Genomic DNA, 20,965 nt, shown 5'->3' with positions numbered 1-20,965 from the left:
ATTTTCCACCCTTGAGCAGGGAGCGCACGAACAGCTGAAACCGTGGATGGCTGGCTGGCAGACAGAGGCAGGAAGCTGTGTGATAACGTGTGTTTCTGGGTGGTTGTGCGCGGTACCAATACCAGCGGAAAGGACGAATCGTGCTAGCGCGCTGGTATTGGTATCCCCCGAAATCTGGAAAAAGGTTGAGCCTTGTTCCTGATTTTTCTTCGACACCGACTCCAATCCAGTGTATATTTTCCAGCGCTAGACAAGTTGATTTTTCGTCTGTTCGTGCATCATCTTAATTTTGTTATAATTTTTGCAATAGTAATATTTTCCAGTTTCGAGAATTTGAAAAAGCGGAAATTATACGACATTTAAAGGGGCAGAAGCAAACCCGAATCAGAGGAAGCTCGAAATTTGGTCTCGGTCGGAAAATAGCAGCGGAAGTGGCCGGGATTTTTCGGAATACGGTCGACGGAGTGTCTGCTCGATCATCATCCGGGGCGTAGCGCGACAGCCGAGTGGCGAAAGCGAAAAACGGAAGAAGAAAAAGTGTTGCGAGTGAAGTTTAATTTCCCCCATTGGGATTACACGCACGGGAAGTGGCAAGTCGGGGAAATAGTGGTCGAATTTCCTCCAAATCCTGAAAGTGGCGAAAGTTAGGAAAGAGTTTGAAAGTTTTTCGGTTTTCCCTAAGTGACTGGATTTTGAGTTCCTCGCGTCTTCTTGTACCACTGATCAATCAATCCACATACTACTACTACTACTACTAATACTACGACTACCTATCGTTCCATCCGTGACTTGGTTAAATTTTTCATCGGTCCGGGAGTGAGAATCGTCGGCGGCAGTCATCGAGAGTGTTCTGAAGATTGCAAATCGTTAGACGAAGAAAAAAAAATTGATACATATAACAAAACCAATTCCACCTTTTTCTCTAAACCAAAGTATTGTTAGAATTAACCGGAGGTGCTTCTGAAAGAGCGAGAGCGACGACGACGGTCCGGGGATTTTTTCCAAAAACCGCATTCACGCCCTGACACGACGAGACCGCGCCGCAAATCGGCAAATCGAGACAAGCGATAACACCAACTTATAACAAGTAAAACTAAATCACACACAAAAAAAAGAGTAAAACCAACGCAAAGCAGTTTTCTCCATCCTGAGATCTACTCCCCCCTGGCGAGGCGAGAAGCGGAAGCAAAGTTGTGGAAAAACTCGGAAAATTTTAGAGGAAAAAACGGGATCATAGGTGATAAGGAAATTTTACATCTTGTAATCTTTTGGATGCACTTTCATGATATAATAAGATACTAGGGAAGAACAAAATAAAACACGAGGAAAAATTTTTGGTAAGTACTAAAATTAGACATTCGTAGTAGCCTTTGAGCGAACCATGCGACCCATTTTGCCGCGGAGGCAGCGATCCTTGGGCACAGGAAGCATCACTCTAAATATAGCTATCAGACCCCACCCTAGTTTTTTTTCCTTCTTCCTTTGAACCAAACTCTCATCTCAAACACACTCTCTCTTTCTCTCTTTCCGCCCATCTCGCACCGACTCCACTGCTGGAGCCCGGAGCGATTAAGTAGGCGAGTATGAACCAGGCTACCACGCGCGCTGTCAAACCGTCAGCTATCATAGCAGGCGTCAGTTGTCAGCTGTCAATCAGATCGCTCAATCCTTTCGTGTCCAAGAAATGGAAATGGAGTTCGCTTCTTGGAAGAAAGCTTCCTCATGGCCTCTCGACAATTTGCGCTCGCTGCCCGGCGACAATGGTTCTGCGGTGTGCGCTGTGCGTTTTCTGTCATGCACCCCCCCCCTCGCTAGCGCATCCTCGCTGCGGTCCCTTCCCTTGGCTGACGGCACATAGTAGCTTCTAGATCTCTGCCGACCCACCACCCAGCAAGGACGGCTTTCCGCGGTGCGATGATACTACCATTGTAGTAGCTTACACACCGGAGCACCATAGCAGCAGATTGTTTGAGAGTGTGCGAGTAATTTGTGAGTGTGTTTGTGTGTGCGCGAATGAGTGAAAGAGCGAAGGAGGATGCCGTTTTGGAAGGACTCTCTCCCGTCAAGGGATGTGTACTTTTGAAGTTTTGCCAGGAGCGAGATAAAGGTAGAAACGATTGTTACACAATTCATGCCTTGTTTGAGGATGCCACCACTCTGGGTGGGAAAAGTTGGTGACAAGTGAATCTATTTCCTGGGTGGCTGGTGTTCTCTTTCTCTCCCTATTTTTTTTGTTAGGATTTGGGAATGTCTTTTCATATTAAAATTGCAAGTACAATCGAACTTAAGTTAACCAAAATTAAATACTAATTCGACACAAAAAGGTTTCGAAGCTGCGCACCGATGATTCCAATACTTGTAGGTTCTTCCGATATCGTGTTTGGGAGCGTTGACGGTAATAACAACAAACTTTTTGGTTTAAGTGATGCAACAGTATTTTGCCTGTGGCTTATGTTTCCATTTTGAACCTATAGGGTGTGCCACAAATTATAAGCACATTTTTAACAGACTGCCATTTGTATCTCGATGACGTTCCGAAGCCATTCATTGATGGGTGGTGTTTTTAACGATATTGCTCAACAAGTCTGATTGCCGGAAGAACAATGTTTTAATAAACCATCAAATTTCGGAATATTTCCTGGAAAAGCGCAAAAAAAGCGCATACAAATGAATCACTACTGCCTGCCACTCATAAAATTGATGAAATCGGAGGAAGTAAGTATCGAAGTAGCTTGAACCATCAGAAAAGGTTACCTTGCCGAAGGATAATACCAGGGTTGACCTATATTAAGTGTTAATTCAACATGTCTTCGACTTTGACCTTCTGGTACCTATGGGATTTGACGTTTTGGTACAGAGCCATATTCTGATTCAATGGCAAAATTAACAGGTTGCTTCGATATTCCATCAACGTGAAGGTTACAAAATGTGTCTCAGTAATAGCCCTCTGGATGTTACTGAACAAGGGGGGTTCGCTGTATTACCTGTGCAGTGTTGGCAAAATCATCAATCAAATGGTATTTCTCCGCTCTCATACACTCTCAATATCACGCGTGATTTTGGAACAAAATATCATGCTTGATATTGATTTTACCAGCTCCTTTAATATTGCGAGACTATTCACAACGTGCAAAAATCAAGCTGAGAGTTGACTCGACACAATAATGCTGGGTTTAGACTAGGCAAGTCAAATGATCAACTCAGTTGAATTCAATTAGCTTGAAAAGTTGAGCCTGGTTTAACCTTTTTCAATTCAAGTGAGTTGATCAAGTCAGTTGAATGGCATGGTTTACACGTTCAATTCGCGTTCAAGTCAGTTGAATTCAACTGACTTGATCAATTGACATGCCGTGTCTAAACCCAGCTAAATGATTCAGTTGCACATAGTTTTCTTAGAAAGAGAATGTATAGTTTGCTATCTCTTTTTACTATTCACCGATGTCAGACACGAAGGGACTGCTGTCAGCCGTTATGGAAGTTTCGGTTGCGTTCGGGTGTAAAGCAATACTGATTAAACTCAATCTCACCACAGTTTGGTGAGATTTGCAGCTGGTGAGTTTTAATAGCTTGATATTCCGAACTGCAATATCACAGCTTGCAAAATCAACCGCAATTGTTTGCTTGTTGATTTTTTGTTTATGAAAATCAAGCGTGATCTTGGGCATTAGTGAGATTTGATTTTTTGATATTTTGCCAACATTGTGTGAAGTATCCTGCTATCTGTCACTTGTGTTTCTCATTGAATTATTCAACTTCACTTGTTGATGGTTTATGTTAGATTGATTTTATTGTTCATATATAACTTAGCCTAAACTGGAGGTAATTGAAGTCATTATGTATTTGGTAGCCAATCAGCGATCGATACATAGATCGACCAAGAGAGGGAGGGAAATGATCAAGAGAGAAACCGCGCTGCGGTTTTCTCACGTTACATGTCGTATGGTGACAACGCCACTTGGAAACAAGCGTAGTGCATTGGCTTAGTAATTAGATCCTTTCCTCGGAAATTGATTATGCAGTACCTCGACACTTATTGTAGGGTCGATGACTGGCGACAGCTAGGGAATTTCGACTCAGCAGTGGTGCAACAAATACGATCTGCTGGAAATGAACAGAATTCGATGGCGTCTGTTATGCAGATGCCACAACTGTACCTGTGAGTTCCCTCTTCTTATTATTCACTAATCATTCTCCTAAAATACCAATGGAATTATCTTCGGAATCCCCTCTAAATTCCTCAGTTGTCCCGTGAATTCATTGAAATGCTTCTCAGAATTCTCAAAGAACTCATATTTGAGTTCTCTAAAAATGATAACAGGAATAGCTTTGAAACTATTCCTTTGTAAAGGAAGACATTGCAACTAAGCAGTGCCCTCCGAGGAATGGACATCGAAGCCCCTTCTTATCTTCCCCAAAAGATTAAAGATATGAACAAGAAGCTCAAGGAGTTCTTTTCTGTTACACATCTTCCGTTTGAATTCGAGCAGACCTTTTCCATATATATTGTAACGACGTGAAGGCTTCAATCGAGTAAGATGAACATGCAATATTTCTATCTAATACCGATGTATTCTAAAAGATAGTAGCAGATGGGCGAGGAGGCTCAGTGAAGATTACGTTATCTATCGTAGAAAAGGAGCGAAAAAGGGGGAATGGACCTAAAGATACAGGAGTGAAGAAGTTGTTTCTTCTTGCAGTAATACCCAGCATTCCGGAAAAGTACACCAATATTGTATAAGTTTGGTCGATACTTCTCGCGTTGGACAAATTGCAAGCGGTTGTCGCAGGTGACCTAAAAATCATCAATCTTTTGCTAGGTATCATGGGTCACAGTTCAACTTATCCTTGTCCATATTGCTGCACAAGTATGTAAGTCCATGCTTTCTCAAGAGAGCAAGAAAGACTGACGGTGCTGATGATAAACGAGCAAAGCATTTTTATAATTGCGTTCAAAAACCAATGTTGTGTGGAACTCCTAATCAAAGAACTGTTCTGCTTTGTCCACCACCCGTGCTCCATATCGTACTTGGGATCATAAACGCCATTTACAAAGGTGTTGAAGCTGTTGATCCAACAACTGCTGAACAGTGGGTGAAGCTAAGTTCATGTCAACGTCATAGCAAGTATGGCTTTACAGATAGAAACTTCCACAAATTACTGGAGAAGAGGACGTTGTTGAAAGCTGCTCTTGGATGGGCCACTCAGTATTTTCAGAAATGTAAGAATTAAATTTAACTTTTCTCTTATTATCACTTCTATCACTTATATTCACTTAATTAAGCGACTATTTGTAGATACTTAACCGTTTTGCTTAGGTGTTCAAAGCTTGGCTTCAAGAAAACTTAATTTCTGGATATCTTCAGAGAATTGAAGAATTTGTAGAGAGCTGCATTCCGAATAGCTCCAAGTTCCTTATCTTACGCCTTCATGTTCCAGAGTTCTGCAACTTCGTAGGATCAGGGTTAGGGCTATATGGCGAACAGGCGTGTGAAACTGTTCATTTTGATTTTGGACTAACATGGCAGAAGATGAAAGTTCCAGAGACGTCAGAAAACTACGACGATCATTTGCTCAGTTCCGAGATTTTATACAATAGTGCTCATTTGTAAAAACTATAGCACGTCCTATCATATTTGTTATTTAAATACACCTCTAACCGCAAATAAACATTAGCGTCACATTGTTACGCTAATGTTTATGTTACTAATTATTTTTAATCGAAAGGCCTACTTATACTCTCTACTTACCTTGGTTTCTCTACTTTTCTGTTTCACATGTTTTCCACCGCTCTGCTGTCCCTTTTTTTATTAAAAAAGGGGGATGAGGGCTCTTACTACCAATGTCTTGGATATTCACAAGCTACCATTGTAAAACCATAGTTTAAATGCTGAAAAAAACTTTTAAAAAACTTGTGTGCAATTATCAGACTTGCCGATTTTTTTATGTTGAAGTTGTTCTACAAAACACACCGTGAGCAGCCTGTTAATGTTCCCATTGATACGGATTAGGGCTCTGAACCAAAACGTCAAATACCATAAAACTAAAACATCAAAATCGAAAACACACCTCGTAAAATGTTGGTCCTGGAAGCTGTCCGAAGTCGGCCTTTACATAGGTGTGACACCCACCCACCGGACTTGGACCTACTAGCGCAGTATGTCTGTAAAGGTCTGTTTAGACTATCTGATTTCTTGGTCTGATTTTGATCGCCGCCATAATGAAAAATCTGCTCGATTTTACTTTCGATACACTTTGTCAAAAATCAACCCCCCCCCCCCTGTTTGCTGGTGTTCACACCAGACTTGTAAACAGTCACGGTAGTCGACACATTTTCTGTGATAATTGACTGCCTTTGCCTCCGACACTTGCAAAACAAGCTATCATAGTACAGTACGAAACTAAAATGTTATATGACAGGCTCTGTCATACGACACTGTCGCCGAAGACTGTCACGAATGTATGTATTTTAGTTTTTCTCATAATAAGAGCTGCTGATGGTGTGCTTGTGTGGATTCTGAAAATAGCAAGCAATGATGTCCTAGTAATAATATTTCTGATCAGAAATGGTTTGATTTACACCAAATTAAGGAATTACAACGAAATCACACATGTCATATGATAGCTATTTTGATAATTTTCTTTTAGCTCGAATGTTATTCTACCGCTCGTGTTGTGTGAGAGAGACGACGGTAGAGCATGAGTGTTCAAATAAAAACAGACTGTCGCGCACGACAACGAAGCGAGTGTAGTAAAAAACGTCAACTGTTTCAACCCCTGGTTCACACTGCTTGCACATGTCGAAAGAACTGTCAATTTAGATTTCAAAACAAAACTGCATCAGGGATTAAAAGTAAATACTTCTATAATGAACTATCGGAAAATTGCTCTTGCTTCGGCAGGCGTATTTGCTTTTATTATTTTAAATAAAATGAGAAGGAGAAGAAGAATTTTGTGTAGACGGAAATGTTTGCTCTGGAAGAACACCGGCAGGGATCTGGCTCATCTTGTCTTTGAAGAACTGCGATATGAAGGCGAAAAAGGATTTCTAAACTTCACCAGGATGTCGATACCAACTTTCCACAAGCTAGTGGGAAAAGTTCTCGATAGATCAACATGATTCCTTGAGTTCCGAACATTCAATTCTGCATATTTCTTTGAAGACCTTCGGAGGTCCCTGATGTTTTGTTTCTGTTCTCTGGTATAATATCTTTGGAGATCAACAAACTTTCTGCAAATTTCTCTAAAAATCTACAAATTTTCTGAATCTATGCATATTTAAGATCCTTAATAAGGCATATGGGGAGTTTAAGGAAGTTCTCTGAAGATCTACAAATTTTTCTGAAGTTGCGCAAATATCGTTACAGATCAGCGAACTTCCCTGAAGTTCTGTAAATTTCTCTTAAAATCCGAGAACCTCAATCAAATTCTGAACATTTATTTAAAAATCTGCAGATTTTTCAGAAGATTTACGATCTCCCCTCTGAACTTTTCTAAAGTTTTTAAAATTTCATTGAAATTCTGTTAAGTTTTCTGAAGTACTATATTTCTGCTCTGAAGATCTACGAACTGCCCTGAAGTTCAATAAATTGTTCAGTAGTTCTTCAAACTTCTCTAAAGTTCTGTAAATTTATTTGTGGATTCGTGGACTTCCATAAAATTCTGCAGATTTATCTGAAATTATTTGAAGTTCCCCAAAGCTCTACAAATTATCTGAACATATTTGAACTTCGCTGAAGTTTTAAAAATTTCTCTGAATATTTACGAAATAGTTCTAAAGATCGGCGAACTTTCCTGAAGTTCTGTGAGTTTTGCTGAAGTTATGCTTTCTTTTCTAAAAATGTACGAACTTCCTTAAGTTCTACAGACTTCTCTTATGGTCTACGGACTTCTCTGAAGTTCTTCAGATCTATCTATTTCCAACTTTCATGGAGTTCTGCAAAATCGTGGACTTTCGTACATTGCTTAGATTTGTTATTGGAATTGAAGTATTTTTTTTTTTTTCTAAAATTTTATGATTTTTTTTCTGAAACTGTGAAGCTTTCTGAACCACTGAATGTCTCTGAAGATCTGCAAAATTACTTGCAGGTCTGCAGATTTCATTTAATATCTACTGTTCTGAAGTTCTGCAAATAACTTTAAATTTCTGTAAAGTTGGCTTAAGCTCTGTAGTTCTATTTTCAAGTTCTACGAATTATCATGAGGCTCAATAAATTTCTCAGTAGATCTAAAAACTTCTCTAAAGTTTAGTAAATTCCTCTGTAGGCTCTCGGGCTGCCTTGAAGATCTGAAATCGTCTCAGAACATCTTCAAAATTACCTAAAGTTCTCAAAATTTATCTAAAACCGTCTGAGGTTCCTTGAAGTTTTAAATATTTCTCTCAAGATTTACAAGTTTCCCTGAAATCGTATAAATATTTTAATAAAAAATCACCGAACTTCCCTGAAGTTCTGAAAATTTCACTGAAGATCCATTAAAATTTCTGAAATTTTAAAAATGTATCAGAAAATCTGCACACATTCTTGAAGGCCTTTAAATTTACCTGAAGATCTATGACTATTCTAGTGTTTTTTTTTCAGAAGTTCTGTAATTTTTTTCTAAGTTCTGTAGCTTTATTTTGGAGCTTAGATTTTGGACTTGAAGTTCTACGAATTTGTTTAAATTTCTGTAAAAATTTCTGAAGTTTTGTAGTTTTGTTCTCAAGATTTACGTGCTATACTGAAGCTCAACAAATTTCTCGGTACGTCTCCGAACTTCTCTGAAGCTAAAAAAAATCTTAGTAGGCTCTCAGACCTACTGTCTGGCATGCTTTTTTGTTGACCTTGCCATGATCAAAGCCATTACGGTATGTTTCGGCCAAAATAAAAATCAGTCAAATCATGCACAGAACAATATTGAATAGTGAATTCGATTTACCTTGCTGCTGCCATCAAAACACAAATCAAGCGTTCTTTAACAGTTCAAATCCGTGAAATTTTAAAATATAATCCATATTTTCACCTCACTTGCGGCTATTTTGCTGAATGAGCCGAATGAAAATTAAACACAAACCTTTTTCGTTCGACAAATCAAACGTCAAATCTAATCATCATGTCGAAAAAGTGTGAACGCATCCGAACATTGCTTCCGACAAAATCATCCGACAGTCCGCTCGAATCAGACCAAGAAATCAGATAGTTTAAATGAACCTTAAGCCTTCGCGGTAGCGAATTCGCTGCACTGTACGTACTACGGGTGGCATTATACTTTTTACTCAAATCCCGATCGGACATACCTACCTGGGTTGCTTCTGATGGACCTCACAACCTTTCCATGGAGCTGGCAGTGTTTCTAGGAAAATTCAACACTTGGACGTGGACCACGTCCAGATGCCTGCGCACGATTTTTTTTTCTACGCTCCTCTTGCATGGTGACTGTCTCCAAAACAAGAGCGTTTTATGAACTGAAAAATACACTGTTGTTGTTATTGTTTTTGTCAGCAAATAGACGTGAAAAGGTTCCGAAAACGTCTACAAGGAGTGCTGTAATAAGCAAAAGAGCTTGTTCCATTACCAAGTGGGCCATGGTTTACAGCATTTATTTGAAGTTTCCGGGGAACTTTGAGATTTGGGCGTAATTGCTTTTGTACACAAACAAGTCAATCGCCGATTTCTCTCGAATAAAATCTCAATCTCGCAAACAAACTATACCAAATGGTAGAGGAATCATTAATCTACCTGATTGTGTAGTTAATTTTTGAGATTGAGCTTTTATTCGCGAGAAATCGGCAATTGACGCGTTTGTTTACAAAATCAATTACGCCCAAATCTAAAAGTTCTCCAGGTTTCAGAGAAGCTTAACAGGATTATATTTGATTGCCTTCAAGTTCAAGTAATTGTTTGAAAATAATTTCCCTTCATAAAGTTATTTATAGAATTCTTCTGAAACAAATTTGAGTTTATCGCTGCTGGGAGTACATTGTAAATTATTTTATAAAATTGCAGAAATTATTGCAGAACACTCAAATAAAACATGAAACTCATTCTTAGATTTTTTTTAATTGTAAACTTTTTTTTCAATTCATCTCCTTAGAAATTCCCATGCAGTCACAGTTCTCATAAATGTGTGGTTTGAATTATCTTGGAGTTTTCCTCTAAATTCTACTGAAAATTCAAATGGTATTTTCCAAAAAAATTATCTAGAGTTGCTTTCCGAGTAGCCCTTGTAATTATCCTCCGAATTTCATTAAACTTTTTGCACAATTCCTTCGAAATTGCACATAAAGGAATTCTCATTCTCAGAGCAATTTAAAATAAAACACTCTGGTCTCACACAATTGACTTGAATTTCTAGCCGTAATCTCTTACAGTTCATACCAAAACTCCCTATGAATTTGTGCCTTTGGTACTTTGCTATTACATATATCTATAATCCATTATATAATGTGTTCAAATTGCTTTTGAAGAAAATCTAAAATTCTCTTAAACGGCAACCAGAATGTATGCGTTAGCATCGGACTGCGTTAGCACTTTCATTCGGTAGTGAAAATTTTCAAGTCGATAACGGAGCTTCTGCGAGACAAAAACAATTATTGAAGCTGAAAAATGTTCAAACAAGTGCTTAGTATAAATACCACTATGTACTAAATAAAGCGAAGTAATGTTTTTCATCTAAAATTACTTAAATATTGTCAGTAATGAATGCAATACGTGTAGTTCACTGGCTGCAGATGATGTTTATTTACTTTGCTTGTTTGGTACCCCGTTGGACAGTTCGATTGGTACTTCTGGCTTCACTCTTGGCGGGATTCTTATTATAACATTGACTATTTCTCTGCCTCAGCCGAGGGAGGCAACACATCTAAATCTCAAGTTTAGATGCTCAACAAATCTCACACTAGCGAATCAATACAACGTCCAGAAAAAAAAACTTTAAAGAATTTGGGAGTGTCTTGAACATCAGAAAAAATACGGGATCTTTAATGAAGTTCCGAGAATTTCTGGAAAATTCTTAAAACTCTTTGTGAGTACCTTTAAGGGGAAGTTTACCGCTCCAGCATTGATCAGCGGTTTTGATTAACGTTCAACTTTTGTTAATGATGAGAAAAAAAATAATTTTACGCAAATTTTCTCGGGAATCTGAGGAAAACCTGTGTTTTTTTATTGTCTGTATTGGATTCCTAAACAAAATTACATGCAATAATATGTTTTATATCTCATTGCCGTTTTTTGAGTCCAAATTAAAAAAAAATCTATTATATATATTTTCCAATATAATAAGAAAAATACCGCCCCAAAAAATAATAACGTTTCGATTTTTCTTAAAATATTGGAAAAAGATATAAAAAATCTAAAAAATTCATATTTTTTTTAATTTTCTAAAAAAAAATCACGGGCAAAACAAAATTTTGCAAGTCATCATGGCACAAATTTGGATTAAAAAATCCACAAAACATTGACTTTTTGGTTTTGCGGAGAGTCCAATTTTTTTTCGTGATGAAAAAAGAAAAAAAAGAAACAATATTTTCACATGCAATTTTTGTCAAGAATCTTAGGAAGAAACTGATTTTCTTGGATTTTTGATAATGTTTCCCAATATTTTTAGAAAATTAAAAACGTGCGGAAAATATTCCCCTTAACATCAGAGTTTTGAGAATTTCATGAGAATTCCAAGAATTTCAGGAAAATTTTTGAAAACTTCAAAAACGTCCAGAACTGCGGAAAGTTTTAAGATCCTTAATATAAGGTTCCAATGGTCTCAGGGCTTTTCCAGAGAGTTGAAAGGAAGTCACGTGAACAATGTGGTTGTTCTGAGATAGTTCCATGAAAAACAGGTAAATTTCGGAATTTTCAGGAAAGTTCAGAGAGCTTAAAATATATTTCGATAATTATGAATTATAAATGCAAGAAATTTCAAGAAGTTCAAACAATGCTAGATTTTAACAAACATCAGGGAAGTTAAAAATAACTAAAAAAAAAATCTGAAACTTTACAGAAGCTCAAATAAATTCAAGGAACTGCAGAAAGCGCCGGAATGTTAAAAGATGTTCAGGGCAGTTCCAGAAAATCCTCAAAAGAATATCGAGAACTTTCAGGATGGATTAGAGAACTTCAGAGTGGTCCACATATTGTTTATGAACTTTAAGGTGAATCTCTGTGGAAGCCATATTTCTGATTAATCTTGTTTACACCTTTAAATTTCAAGAGCATAAATGTCAGCTTTCACGACACATACAACAATGAAACTGGAACGTAACGTTTGCAGTGCAGTAAACAGGGAGTTCCAATTTCATGAGCGGTGTCGTTACAATGTTCGAGATTTGTGCTCTAAAAAACTTGAAGTTATAAGGTAGCTATCATAACGGCCATCTTTGGACTCTTCCCCACCACAAATAAGATCCGAGATCAGGGATTTCAAGAAAATTTCAGAGAAGTCTCAATAACTTTTTGAAAAAAGTTTTGTTCCAACTTACTTTGTGGTTTATTGAAGAACCAAAGTGACGACCGACTCGCAGATGGCGAGTGAGTGAAAAAGGTAATGACGTTTTGCTATCTGTCAAATTGCATTAGTTTTTTTGTTAGTACATCATTATTTTTGTAACTTCGGAGCTGAAAACTAGGTGTCGTATGACCAGTTTTAGCTTTGCTTGGATTCGCCAAATTAAAAATTTAAGACATCTTTCATCGGCATCGGACACCGCCCTTTTCTACACGTTCAAATCTCCATCGGTGAAAGAGGGTGAAGAAAATTGGCTAAATGATGTAATTATCGCCTTCTTCACCGGGCGGCCAACCACTCCTGTCACTGTATGTAGCAGCGTTCTAGAGACGATGCACCATATCCAGAACCAAGCCAAGTGAGAGTAGTTGCGCTTTTGCAACGTGGTTTTTCTCTGGCAGCATAGCCAGCCAACCCATCGTAGACCGGCAGGAACCGGGCTAGGATTGACCTATTTTCCACCCGAGAAGGGAGTGCCCCAGCTACTATCACCACTACCAGTGCATTCTGTTGCACTAAGAAGTCTAATGAAAACCTGCAGCAGTAGCAGCAACAGTGGATGCTGCTGTATGCCACACAAAATGGTGGAGACAATTTCCAATTATCTCAAAATTATATGCTTCTTCGAGAAAATGATTAAGTAACAATCTTACAAGCAATTTACCCAAATTTCCAAGCCAATTTGCTCTGACCTTATATCAATCACGCACACCCAAGCCCCAGGCGACGACACCTTGTTTACACATGCAACCTCGCACGTTCCCATCCTACGCTCGCTTGCTGCTGCTGCTGCTGCTAGCTGGAATTGTGTGAGAATCGTATATTTTTCACCTCCGTTTCCTTTGGCACCCACATCCGCCTCCGGTCGCCATGGACCGCTGCGCTATTGCTGCTGGTAGTTATCAAGAATCCGGATTTTCATTCATTTTTTTCGCTCTCACACTCTTCTCTCCCTCTCTCGAACAAACACACACATCCGCGCGAGCGTACATAATGTGAATGATACACACTCACACCCACCGTGATCGTACTGGTGGTAGTCGTCGTAGGACGACGACGGCAAGGATATCCCGAAAAGGTGCGGCTGCCAAGGCGAAAATCGATACACCGCCGATCCCAGTCTTCTTCGGATTCTTCTGCCTCTGGCATTTTGGTGAGCACCGAACAAGCACGCGGGATGATGAAGGAACTTTCTTGTTTGTGAGAAATGAGGTGGAAAAATTGTGAAGGTGATAATTTATCACGATAATCAAAAATTCCAAATTGGATAAAAACTGAAAATACAAGGCTCTTCTAGAAACTGTTAAACAGCTATGCAAAGCGACTTCCACAAGTGATGAACAATGTAAAATGCCACCCGCCACCAACTAGCAATAGCAATAGCGCTCTAGGGTTGTTGATAGGAAAATCGCGTGATGGAAATCATTCCCAATCTTAGAGAGAAAAAGCCAAGAGTGCAGGAGGGTTCGTGAGTGGATTGTGCTGAATAAATAATCGGAATATCCGGAGCTCCACAAGAAGTTACTATTATATTCTCCACTTCCAGTAGTGGCGTAGATCACGAACCGCGTTTGTGTGCTGGCTGTGAAATGGATTCCAATCGGCACAGGTTATCTTGATAGGATGATGATGATGGTGGAAATCATGATGGTTCGGTTACATGAAACGTGAATTAACAACAATGGAAAGGTGTAAAACAGGGTGAACCAAGTTTGCAGTGGTGGTTATGTATTCTAGAGTTCGAATCACGTGACTTCATGGAAAAAAAAACGATGGGATGCTTAATGGCTTAGTTTAATTTAAACCAGAGTAAAAAGTGAGAGCTGGAAAGCTATTTTTTATGTTCCGAAATCCAAGTCGATCAACCGGTTTTTTAACAGAAAGTTGACAAAATTTAGCACGTAAAGGTAGCAGGGTTTTTCAACAACAATTCGACCAATGGAACACAGCCTAACTGAACAACCAAAATAGTTCTAATTTTGATGGGATTACCAGAATCTGATTAGGAATCGGATGTACCGTAATGCTCCGAATACCAGACAGTACGTTTATCCGGTCATTTTTTTAAATTTATAATTAATTGTTACGGCTACTTCAAAAACATGATAATCATATGTGATGACTTCGAAACAGACAAGCAAGTTGTAAGTTTTAGCAAAGTTCCAGAGCATTCTACACTGCTAAATCGTGGTCTACAGAACCCTCATAAAACCAAAAGTGTTACTTGGTTTACCTATCTGATAGACCGTTTTACAATTTTACTTAAACGCTAGTTGTTACAATTTAACTTCAAGTACTTGCATAACATCTATATTTTATTATTGGCACAGAAATGCTAAACAAATTTCTATTCCGCAGTGAGCGAGTGGGAGCATAAAAATTGATGTTTTCTCAAATCTCTGGGCTGTTAATTCTTTGCGAAATTACATCGGTTATAAAAGCAATCATTGCTAACTCTATTCGCTTTTTGAGCTCATCTAATTTAATTAGCATACATCGCGATTCATAAGATGGAAGTGGAAAACTCGTTCAACCCACCCACGTTCTTAGAGCAAACCACAAGAACTGCTTTTGAACTGATTCAATGCGGTTTACATGTATATGGAGCCCAAACTATGCAACAATATTCGAGATGTGGCCGCACATATGTTACGTAATGTGTTTTGGTTGTGTAAGGATCATTGAAGTGCATACAAAATTTTTTAATGAAACCGAGCTTGTTGCTTGCTTTGTAGGTAATGTTATTATAGTGATTAGCAAAGATTAACTTGAAGTCGAGGATAACACCTAAGTCTCTGGCTTGATAGCATCTTTGGATTGTTTTCTGACCAAGAGTAATTATGTCGTGTATTAGGGGCCATACTTAAATGACGTAGCATTTTTTCACGTTTTCAGCACCCCCCCCCCCCCTTCCCCCTCGTAGCATATGGTCACAAAGCTTCACCACCCCCCTCCCCCCTGATAAAAACGTAGCAATTCGGTACATTCGAAGCATCATCAAATTTCATGTAAAGAATTTAAAAATATAGGTTGGCATATTTAAGCAACGACAATTGAATATTATTCGATTCACTTATACCTTATTTTTTCATAACATTAATTATAATCATCTTTCCTAATGGTGTTCAGTACGCATTTCGCGCCAAATCGTATTCGGAGCTGGCAGCACCCTCTCAGATTTCAATGAAACTTTCTGGATGTGTGGACCTTGACTAAATAAGCCACTTTGCATATAATTAGTTTTTCCAAAATGTATCTAGTTTAACCTTTGAGAAGGGCCAAACTTCTTCTGCCGATCTTTTTTTTCAAAAAAATATTATGGAAAAATGACAACCCCTACAAAAATGTGTTGTATCGATGACTTTTAGGAAATTGTTCAAATTATCGAAAAAAAATACTGAAAAAATTTGAGATCTGAACTGGAAAAAAAATCGGTTTTTAACATTTGAAGTCGATTTAAAGAAATGGCCATGTTTGATTTGGATGAAACGTTGCCTCAAGATAGGTAATTATGTTTACTTAAGGAAAAAAAGTTTTTCTTACAAAAACTTTTTCATGTCTGAACTGATTTTTGTTTTTCTAATTTGCCATTTTCACACATAACTAAACCAGTGAAGCTCAAAATCATTTCAGAATCCAATGAAGCTCAATTTGCAATTCAATGTTGTCTAATCAGCACTTAAGTTCACTTTGATTAATCGAGAATTTCATATGAAAAGGGCTCATGATGCATTTCTCGCCAAATCGTATTCGGAATTGGCAGCACCCTCTCAGAGTTCAATAAAACTTTCTGGACATGTAGACATTGTCAAAAAAAATATCATGCCCTTATTCTGTTGTCTGCTACTGAGGGAAAACCTGATAATATGTGAGAGAAAAAAGACAAGATTTTTCATATAGCATTTATTCATATATTTTCAATGTTTTAAACCCTGAGCATGTATGAATATTTTTTCCTTTTTCCAATCAAGTTAAACATTTTTGGTTCATCTTCTGAATTAGAATATCTTTTTGCCGCTACTTTGTCACAAAACTGTGGAATTTCTGTGTGCCAGATATTGTCTTTGTGCTATTATATATGTAGTTCTTCGAGTTCTTCTGACTGTACTGTTCAGTGGATATGTACTCAAAACGTAGTTTTGTGATATTTTTATCTGTTTGTTCAACTGCCCAGTTTTATAATTCTCGTGGAGTTGCTATAATGTTTCCATAGTCTCGAGCAAGACTAGCTCTCTATGCCATCGTTGATCCCATGCCCACTTCTTTTGATGGGTGTGCTTAAAATACCCTGCTCATTAACAAGGCTTTTCACCTGCCTCACCATGTACGCTGGTGCATTGAATTGCTACTTTATTCACGGACCAAGACTTTGGCAATACTGATAATACTGTTATCTGATCTTTTCTGTCAGCTGTAGGTGAATTGAACTTCTCCTTTAGCTGCACAATCATTTCTTCGTATGCCTCTACTTTGCTAATGTCTGCTGTATCTAGGCCAAATATATTTTTTAGCACTGCTTGTGTAATTTCTAGAGATTTTTTTTTGAACGATAATCCATGCTTCTCATGTTCCGCGATGAAATTGGAGATAAATTCAACGTTTCCACAAAGCCATTAAACGTCTCAACATTGTATGGGCGTTGCAGATCATCTGCTGATGGAACTGACTCCAATGTTCAGTTATGAAAAAAAACCGATCGGCGTTTTTTTTTTCATAACTGAACTTCTATTATGAGATATCACGTGGTTATATCCCATAGAATGTATTTTTTCTACCACCGTTGACGATATGGCCCGTAACTTATTTCGGTTGCATCTCGGATTATTTATAATTGCACAACATTTCAATCCTTTGAGCCTTAATTTACTACTTTGGTCCATGATAATAATTTTACCAAAACTTTTCTTCACAACTTTCGTTATCAGATTGATTTAGTCAAAGTCTACACATCCAGAAAATTTCATTGAAATCTGAGAGGGTGTTTCCAGCTTCGATTCGATTTGGTGCGAAATGCGTCTCAGGTGTTCATCAATTGAAACGGCTTGAAAGCATTCTTCCTCTTTGGAAGCGATTTCCTGTTGATCTGAAACATTCTCAATATCAACATTTTCATCCATCCACATAGTCTCCTCTTCAGTTACTACCAACAATTCTCTTCCTCTTTTGGCAACAACTACCTTTGCGCGAACCTTTTCTCAATCGCAACAGTCTTATGGATTTGACTGTGTTGTTTTAGTATGACAGTTGATCCTTAATGTTATTTTGAACTGAGCGACAATAAGCATCAAAAGGCAAATGCCATTCATTCCACGAGATTGAGTTCGGTACGAGATCTGTCATTTTTAATGAATTAATCACGTATAATGGAGCAAAAGGTTTGCCAGCAGCATTGACCGGATTAGGAGCTTTCAATCCAAATTCGGTTTGAATAATCGGAGCAGGCGGAGGAAGAAATTGTCGATGCAACACAGAAAAAATACTACTCCGAGGTTTGGCGCAACAATTTTGGTCAGAACATTTCACAACCTGGAGACAATATTGGCTAATGCGGACATGCTTGAAAAACCATTCCGAATCTTTTTCAACCAACCTCTTGTTCTTCCAGTTTCAACGCTTGGTCATCGATGGTACGGAGTTGACTGTCTAGGAGAGATCCATAGTGGTCGTGTTCAAGAATCAATTCATCCAATTCTTGGCTAAGTGGTGCCATCCTGCGTTCTAGCCAACCCCATGCAATGCGATCCAGTTTTTGAAACTGCCGAAAACATCAGCAGCGCTGAAAAGCTTCTCTTGAATCTGTGCTATAGACGAGTGCACGGATGGATTTGAGTTCTCTCACTCGACAAAAAGTGACACAACAGCGGGGCTCTGTTGACTAAAAATGAACACATATGTGTTCAATTTTAGTGAACAGGGCCCAGCTGTTGTGTCACTTTTTATCGAGTGAGAGAACTCAAATCCATCCGTGCACTCGTCTATTGTACACTAATCGGACAGGATGTTTCTGGTTGGTGGCTGCACGCTGACGTCACAAATGAACGCGATGAACCCGAATTCATCAGTTTGACATCCAGTGGTGGTTTGTTTACCTTTGCTTGTTAGTCAATTCAATTGCATTCCTTTATTTTAACGTCGGTCTCTGTTCCGCAATCTAGTGCCAATCACCGACGGACATCGATTGCCATCCATTGACGGCAACCGAATGTGCAGGAAGGCAGCTTCCACACCTGCGTAGGATATCGCACCCATTCAACAACACACATGGGCCGGGACCAACGGCTTTACTTCCCTTCCGAAGGAAGACGTGACCAGAGATTTTTATGCCTCAGAAAAATCCCACCGACCTCGGCTGGGATTGAACCCAGACCCATTGGGGTGTTAGAAAGCAGTCACGCTTACTATTACACCACAGGCGCCGGCTAGTCAATTCAATTGGATTTGAGGTTTTGAATAAAAAGAATTAAGAGATATGATATCCGACTATGTTCGTATGAAAAATATTCCTCTCCAATAAATCTTCAAAAAATAATAAATTTTTTAAACTTTTTTTTCTAAGTCCATGTAAACAAACCACTGCCTGATGTCAAAAAAGTGACGGTGCAGCCCGACGGTGCAGCTCCCGTGCATAATCATGGAGCCAGTTTGCTGACCTTCTTCAGAGTTTGCCCGGATGCACCGGGTCAACCGTAATTTCTGTTCGTCATGTTAATTTGAACTTCGGGGAAAATTTTCAGCAACATCGGTGATGATTTTATGTTTTTAAGGTAATTTACGGCTTATAATATTTGTATCTCGAGACTGAAACAACGAAAACTGCTATAGCAACTTTCATAGCAAAGCCTAATGTGTTATCTACCAACTTTGTGAGTAAAGGTTGACTATTCAAAGCGAGGGGGGCGACTCTATCTAAGATCCAAGATTTTTTTTGCTTTGCTGTTGTGAGATGCACTCGCGCTTAATAGATAGAAATACGATTGATTGTGATTTTGAAGATTTCCTGCCAAAAGGTGGAGAGCGAAGCGATGCAAGAGATGAAAAAAGATTTTTCGTAGATTGATTCGTTAGTTTGAGATTTTTCTACCATTTAAAATCGAGATTTAGATGTGTCGCACCCCTCGATTCAAAGTGATTTTATTGAAGTTTGACTTAGTTTCATGCTCGAATATATCTTACAAAAGTGAATAATTTCACAAATATATCTTAAAAAACCCATATGATATAAAAATGTATAGACAACAGAGCCAATAAAAACATTCAATTAGATTGACAAATCATACCCAACAAATAATTTAGAGCTCTTATAAAACACCTGAGTTGATCAAACGTTGAATAATAGCTTCCAGAGTTGAACAAGAATGTAGTTGTATTGCCATTTGATTAAAAGTTTTAAAAGCTGTTGGAGCACTCTTAAATGATTGTTTACGTTTGGTTTAACTATATGCTTTATAAGACCTACGATAACTTTTATAGCACCTTAGTTAAACTGATTGACAAGAGCTATACAGAACGTGGAATAAACGCATCAAAACAAACAATTGGGAGCTCTTATACAACACCTGAGTTGATCAAACGTTGAATAATAGCTTCCAGAGTTGTACAAGAATGTAGTTGTATTGCCATTTGGTTAAAAGCTTCAAAAGCTGCTTGGAGCACTCTTAAATGATTGTTTACGTTCGACCAACCACCAACCACAATTTTGTTGCTAAAAATAGCACAAGTGATAGGCACGTTTATATGACCATAAGGCAATGATTATTCGACTGCAAGAGAAGTCACTCAAGATATATATACTTCTCTCATATGATCAAAATATGTATTCAAGAATAGAGCAGATGGAACAGAAGCGGCTGGCAATCCGGGATTATGAGTTCAAATCTTGCTTCGAGAAACCCTCGGTGGAGTAGAGGTAAATTATACATAGGTGTTCTTATTAATAAATGCAAACATTAATTTAAGACATATATCATATCATCAACGATAACATTTCTAGATAAATTCTCTCAATTAATTATTAGAGAGATTAATTGAAAGAATATCAATCAAAGATTAAACTGATGCTTGTTACTACTTCCTCCATGATCACAGAATGTGAATTATGGCATAATTACATATTTTTTCAATGTGCACAAATAAATTAAATTAATAAAAACTGTACAAGCAATTATTTTGGCGTACCACGAAAATTGTTAAACTAATTTTAATCTGTGAATATTGTGAGTACTTGCACAACGGTTATTAACGAGTCATTAAAAACTGCTATAAACGCTTTTCACCGCTTGCTGTAAAGTGGTTATTTAGGAGTCATAAAAGAGTGTAGCAAACGCCTCTCAGGTTCAATCTAATACATCTCGAAGCAGCTGTTAGGAGGTGTCTACAAACGTTGTATTAGAGCTTTCACCAAAACAATAAAGCTTGAGTTTAAATATGTATCTATAAACGTTGTATAAAAGTTGCTTTTATCCGGTTGTTAAGGAGTCATTGAAAAGTGCTA

The 20,965-nt window shown here is 38.1% G+C and overlaps 1 protein-coding gene across 2 annotated transcripts in view; it reads left to right on the top strand.

Moving 5' to 3' along the window:
• The first annotated feature begins 208 nt into the window (after window positions 1-208).
• LOC135713339 (ELAV-like protein 2) overlaps window positions 209-20,965 on the top strand; it is a 46,538-nt gene continuing 25,781 nt past the window's right edge. For both annotated transcript variants that reach the window (XM_065236445.1, XM_065236444.1), the window contains exon 1: window positions 209-1,337. The gene's annotated coding sequence lies outside the window, so the exon portion shown is untranslated. The remainder of the gene's footprint in view (window positions 1,338-20,965) is intronic.

This window comes from Ochlerotatus camptorhynchus, unplaced genomic scaffold (genome assembly GCF_037179485.1).
Source record: "Ochlerotatus camptorhynchus isolate MF236.1 unplaced genomic scaffold, CSIRO-AGI_Acam_v1.1 ptg000550l, whole genome shotgun sequence".
NCBI lineage: Eukaryota > Metazoa > Arthropoda > Insecta > Diptera > Culicidae > Ochlerotatus > Ochlerotatus camptorhynchus.
Note: the sequence above shows the minus strand (reverse complement) of the source record. Positions and strands in the feature narration are given on the sequence as shown.